Genomic DNA, 6,386 nt, shown 5'->3' on the forward strand with positions numbered 1-6,386 from the left:
CCATGCCAATATATTACCCCCAACCCCGTGAATTTTTATCTTGTGCAGTAACCTTTTATGTGGCACCTTATCAAATGCATTCTAGAAATCCAAATACACCACAGCCACTGGTTCCCCGTATCCACCCTGCTCATTGCATCCTCAAAGAACTCCAGCAAATTTGTCAAACATGATTTCCCTTTTCTAAAACTATGCTGACTTTGCTTGATTGAATTATACTTTTCCAAATGTCCTGCTATTGCTTCCTTAATAATGGACTCCAGCATTTTCCCAAAGACCGATGTTAGGCTAACCGGTCTATAGTTTCCTGCTTTCTGTTTGCCTCCTTTTTTAAACAGGGGCGTTAAATTTGCGGTTTTCCAATCCGCTCGGACCTCCCCAGAATCCAAGGAATTTTGGTAGATTACAACCAATGAGTCCACCATCTCTGCAGCCACTTCTTTAAGGACCTTAGGATGCAAGCCATCATGTCTAGGGGACTTGTCTGCTTTTAATCCCATTATTTTACCGAGTACTACTTTTTTAGTGATAGTGATTGTATTAAGTTCCTCCGTCCCTATAGCTCCTTGATTATACACTATTGGGATGTTCTTAGTGTCTTCTACTGTGAAGACCGATGCAAAATATTTGTTCAACGTCTCTGCCATTTCCCTGTTCCCCATTATTAATTCCCCAGTCTCATCCTCTAGGGGACCAACATTTACTTTAGCCACTCTTTTCCTTTTTATGTACCTATAGAAACTCTTACTATCTGTTTTTATATTTTGTGCTAGTTTACTTTCAGAATCTATCTTCCCTCTCTTTATTATTACCATCAGAAGAACTGGTGAAATTACTTTGGTTATATTTGTAATTCTAAATATTATAATTTTAGAATGAAGGCAGTGCTAAAAAGCAACACGTTTTCTGATGAGATTTATAGGATTGTTTGAATAGACTAACATTGCTCAATGAACATCGTTATTTCTAGTCTATGAAAGTAATATTTCATGAATGGAAAATGATGATGTAATGTATGCAAATAACATCCAGTTCTTTGGAAGATTTATATACACAATATCCACTGCATTTTCTTTATCAATACACTCTAATTTCCTCAAACAACTCTATTAAGTTTGGGTCCCTTGGGTTCATGTGGTTTACAGCATTAGTCCAAACATGGACATGAGCTGAGTTACACAGGTGAGGAAAGAGTAACTGTCAACCGAATGTGGTGCCAAGGAGCCCTAGTAAAATTGAAATTAATGGGGATCAGAGGGGAATCTCTCCAGGTGCCGGAGTCATTCCTGCCACAAAGGAAGAAGGAGTGGTTGCTGTGTTCTTCAAAGCAGCGTCCTCGGGCCAACTATCTTCAGCTGCTTCAGCAATGACCTTCCCTCCATTATAAGGTCAGAAATTAGACTGTTAATAATTTCACATTATAAGGACAGGTCAGAGGCTGCGTATTCTGCGTCAAGTGGCTCACTTCCCAACTCCCCAAAACCTCTCTACCATCTTCAAGGCACAAGTCAAGAGTGTGATGGAATACTCTCTACTTGTCTGGATGAGTATAAGATCTCAGAGGGACCATGGTTCCAAATGATTCATGACCCGTATTAGGGACAGTGATTTAACTTTATTTAGCACAAGCAATACATTGCAGTATTCAAGTAGCAGTTTTCAGAGTATAATTGAGACTTATATTACCATCATCATCATCATCATCATAGGCAGTCCCTCGGAATCAACGAAGACGTGCTTCCACTCTTAAAATGAGTCCATAGGTGGCTGAACAGTCCAATACAAGAGCCACAATCCCTGTCACAGGTGGGACAGATAGTTGTTGAGGGTAAGGGAGGGTGGAACAGATTTGCTGCACACTCTTTCCGCTGCCTGCGCTTGATTTCTGCATGCTCTCGGCATTGAGCCTCGAGGTGCTCAGCACCCTCCCGGATGCACTTCTTCCACTTAGGGCGGTTTTGGCCAGGGACTCCCAGGTGTCAGTGGGGATGTTGCACTTTATCAGGGAGGCTTTGAGAGTGTCCTTGTAACGTTTCCTCTGCCCACCTTTGGCTCGTTTGCCATGAAGGAGTTCTGAGTAGAACGCTTGCTTTGGGAGTCTCATGTCTGGCATGCGGACAATGCGGCCTGCTGAGTGGAGCTGATCAAGTGTGGTCAGTGCTCCAATGCTGGTGATGTTGGACTGGTCGAGGACGCTAATGTTGGTGCATCTGTCCTCCCAGAGGATTTGTAGGATCTTGCAGAAATATCGTTGGTGGTATTTCTCCAGCGTCTTAATAGAAACATAGAAAATAGGCAGAAGTAGGCCATTCGGCCCTTCGAGCCTGCACTGTCATTCAATGAGTTCATGGCTGAACATGCAACTTCAGTACCCCATTCCTGCTTTCTCGCCATAACCCTTGATCCCCAATGCTCTCTCTTTGCTTTCTTAATTTCCTTTTTAATTTCACTTAATTGCATTTAATTTTCACTTAATTTCAATTGCACTTCCTGCAGTATTAAGCATCTCATCACTACAATAATTCTCGTAAATCTAATCTCAATATGTTTGACTCTTTCCAATAAAATCAATCATTCTTATTTTCCATTGGTTATATCTAGGGAGGAAGATCTCTATAATTGGCACTCTAAATTAACATAGTACCAAATCCACATAGTATTCGGCTGACAGTGCTTGAACAAAGTGTTGGGTAAATTGCTCACAACATAAAGCAAAACCTGTGGAGATGCCAGGGATTGAACCCGGGGCCTCATACATGCGAAGCATGCGCTCTACCACTGAGCTACATCCCCACTGTCTTGAGGTGTCTACTGTAGTAATGATTCCACGAGGGTATGGTACTTAAACTGTGCAGACCTGCAGTCCTTTTTTAGCAGCTCCTGAGTGACAACAACAAGCTGTGTGTTCCTTTTTATACTGGGTTACCTGCCATGTGCAGGCAACCCCTGGGTCTCCAGCAACAGCACCCTCTAGTGTACTGGTACGATGTGTACAGTACAAGGGGACATTCAATGTTGCATACAGTGAACAGGCATGCCTACACAACAATACTGCCCCTGAGCATTTTTCTTATCCTAGTTGTCATGACCAGGGAAGGTGATCAGTGGTGGGCTATGGGAGGTTGTGGTGAGGGTTGTGTGGTTCCCTGTGCTTGAGGCTGGCCTTGTCCGTTTTCTCTCCCTCACACACAATCCAAGTGGGTGTCACTGTTGTGGGATCCCTCGGGGAGGTAGCCACAGCAGCAGTGGGTGGTGAGTATATACTGTGATGTGGGTAGTTATGGGGTAGTGGGCAGGGCCACAAGACTGGGTGGGCTCCTTGCCCACCAATGGGGATGAGGGTCAGGTCATCTCGGGGTTTGCCAGGGAAGCTGGAGGATATTGGCCTCATGCTTCTGGTGTTGGCCCTGGTGGCCAGGGGTTGTAGGGCTGGTCTGGTGCAGGTTGCCATTGGTGGTGGCTGGGCTGCCCATTGACCACTGTCCCTGTAGTGGGTCTGCTCCCACTGCCTGTGTGTGTGTCCTGCAAGGGGCATCACATTCGTTCCAAAGGTCCAGGCTGCATGGTCAGGTAGCCTGCTGGACCTGGGAGTCTCCCACAGGGGGATTCCATTGGCATCGGCATGGTCCCTGTAGGACCCAATGTCCTTTGGCAGTGTCCTACCGGTATACATGACACCTTGGCTCTGATCACACATAGTCGAGCCTGCATTATACATTCTAGCACTTGCATCACTTTTGGGTGTTCTGGTTTCAACAGACATGGTTACATTGGGCATTTCACAATCTCTATCATTATTGTTACGCATAATAAACTTATTCTTAACCTTACTGACACCTGCATTCATCTCATTAGTCACATTAGTTAAACCAACATCACAATTCATGGTTACATTGCATACATTTTCATATTTGCACCCTTTAATTGCATCTTTAGCTTTAAGGTCCGTGTACTCAAATAGTTGAAACTTCCCCTTTAAATTTTTTTGGTTACCGGTCTCCTTTAAGGGAGCCTTCAAATCCGATTGGCCGCTCGATGTCACCTGATGCTCCTCCATGTTGACTCGTGGCATGGAGGGGCCACTTTGAATGCAGGTCTGCTGCTTGTGGTGCTGTAGCCATTTTGTGGTGCTCTTTTCTTCCACATGCTTGTGGTGCTGCAGCCATTTTGTGGTCTTGTTGCAGGCAGGCTGTGGTGTTCTTTTCTTCCAAAGCACCACTTCGCCTGATGTGGACCCGGTTCATCCAATTCCTGCCCAGCAGCGTGGGACCGTCGCCGGCTACAATCCACAGGGGGAGTTTGTGCAACACGCCGCCCTGGGAGACCTGGATGTCCACACTGCCAACAATTTGGATTTTACCTTTGGTATAGGTGCGCAGCTTTGCCTGGACAGGAGACAGTTTTGGTCGAGTGGCAGGATTCCTCCAAATTTTTTCAAAGGTCTTTCGGCTCATCACAGACTGGCTCACCCCTGTGTCGATCTCCACAGAGACTGGGACCCCATCGATGTCCACTTCCATCATCCACAGAGAACTTCCAGTGGAGCAGGTAAAGATTCCATACTCTTCTTCCAGGTTTTGAGCAACTTCATCTTCATCTGTGTCGGAGCCCCGGTGATTAGCCAACTCATCTGAAACACAGTGAGTACAGCCTTTTCTGCACATTCTCTGAAGGTGTCCTTTTTCTTTGCAGCCTTTGCATGCATAGTCTTTATAGCGGCACTGGTGGACCCTGTGGTTTCCTCCACACCGCCAGCATGGGGCCATCGGTTTGCCCCATGTGGCTGACTCAGGGTTGCGGGACTCAGGGCAGCATTTCTGCCTTTAGAAGTATCCATGCGGGGCACTGCGCTCGCCGGTTTAGAGTCCTGGGTCAGTATTCGCCTGGAGTCGTTAACCAAAACCATGTAGACCTGACTCACTTGAATTGCTTTCTGCAGGGTGACCATGATGTCAGCCGAGAGCTATTTGTATAGGAGGCCTTCGTGGCCGATTCCGATGACAAATATGTCCCTTCGTGCTTTATTAAGGTGGTCGCCAAACTCTCACGGTGCAGCAAGTCTTCTTAAGTGTGCAGCATACTTGGCAATTTCTTGACCCTCAGGTCGCCGGTAAGTGTAGAACCGGTGCCTGGCTGTGAGGATGCTTTCTTTCAGTTTTACTTGTTCCTGTATGATTGTTACAAGTTCCTCATAGCTCTTGGCGGTTGTCTTCTCTGGGGCTAGTAAGTCCCTGACGAGACCATAGATGTGGGCCCACAACTGCTAAGCAGGATGGCCCTGCGTTTGTTCGGTAGTGTGGCCGGTGTGTCCCCGTCCAGGTCATTGGCTATAAAGAAGTGTTCCAATCTTTCCACAAAAGCATCCCAACCTTCCCCCTCTGTAAATTGCTGAAAGTTGCTGAGGTTAGACATGTTGAGCATGTAGTTCGTGATCCCGTATTCCCGTCGCCAGTTGTGGTGTATGTAGGAACCTTTAGTAATGACTCCACGAGGCAGGGTATGGTACTTAAACTGTGCAGACCTGCAGTCCTTTATTAGCAGCTCCTGAGTGACGACAACAAGCTGTGTGTTCCTTTTTATACTGGGTTACCTGCCGTGTGCAGGCAACCCCTGGGTCTCCAGCAACAGCACCCTCTAGTGTACCGGTAAGGTGTGTACAAGGGTACATTCAATGTTGCATACAGTGTTACAGACATCACACAGTGAACAGGCATGCCTACACAACATCTACTGTACAAGGTCCAAGTCTCTGAGCTCTGCAGGATGGCGGGTATTACTACAGCCCTGTAGACCATGAGTTTGGTGGCAGATTTGAGGGCCTGGTCTTCAAACACTCTCTTCCTCAGGCGGCCGAAGGCTGCACTGACCACTGATACTCTGGGTAGAAGCCGTAACCATGAGTAGGCTGCACCGTGTGTCTCTTGTCTCTCATCCCTCCACGTCTCCCGGGTGTCTCCTTGATATATCCAGTAATTTTCTACTCCTGAAATCTTCACCAATTTGTGGCTGTTAAGACTGTCTTTTATACTCTAATCTCATTCATTCAAAACCTCCACCGAGTTTGGTCAGACCTAAGTTCTGCCCATGTACCGTCGAAAGGACCACTAAGATCCTGACGGTACTTTGGACGGATGTTTGGTGGAAAAATGGGGGAAAAAAATGCCCGGTGGAAAAAATGGGCGTTACACGGCAATTCTGGGCCGCAGCGGGTGGTAGGTTGGATTCTGAGCAGCAGCAAGCGATAGTTCGGATTCTGGGTGGCAAATGCGATGCTCGGCAAAGTAACGCTAAGGATAGAGGCAGGCCCAGGGAGGGGGAACGGGAAAAAAAAAATGTCAACAAATGAAAAGATAGCTATTACAAATCCTTCAGAGGACCCTATCCAT

At 46.6% G+C, this 6,386-nt stretch overlaps 1 non-coding gene across 1 annotated transcript; it reads right to left on the bottom strand.

The window, feature by feature from the left end:
* Positions 1 to 2,721: 2,721 nt before the first annotated feature.
* Positions 2,722 to 2,793, bottom strand: trnaa-cgc (transfer RNA alanine (anticodon CGC)). Its single transcript has one exon. It is a non-coding gene; the product is annotated as a tRNA-Ala (tRNA).
* Between the last annotated feature and the right edge of the window lie 3,593 nt (positions 2,794 to 6,386).

This window comes from Pristiophorus japonicus, unplaced genomic scaffold, assembly GCF_044704955.1.
Source record: "Pristiophorus japonicus isolate sPriJap1 unplaced genomic scaffold, sPriJap1.hap1 HAP1_SCAFFOLD_519, whole genome shotgun sequence".
In the NCBI taxonomy this organism is placed as follows: Eukaryota; Metazoa; Chordata; class Chondrichthyes; family Pristiophoridae; genus Pristiophorus; species Pristiophorus japonicus.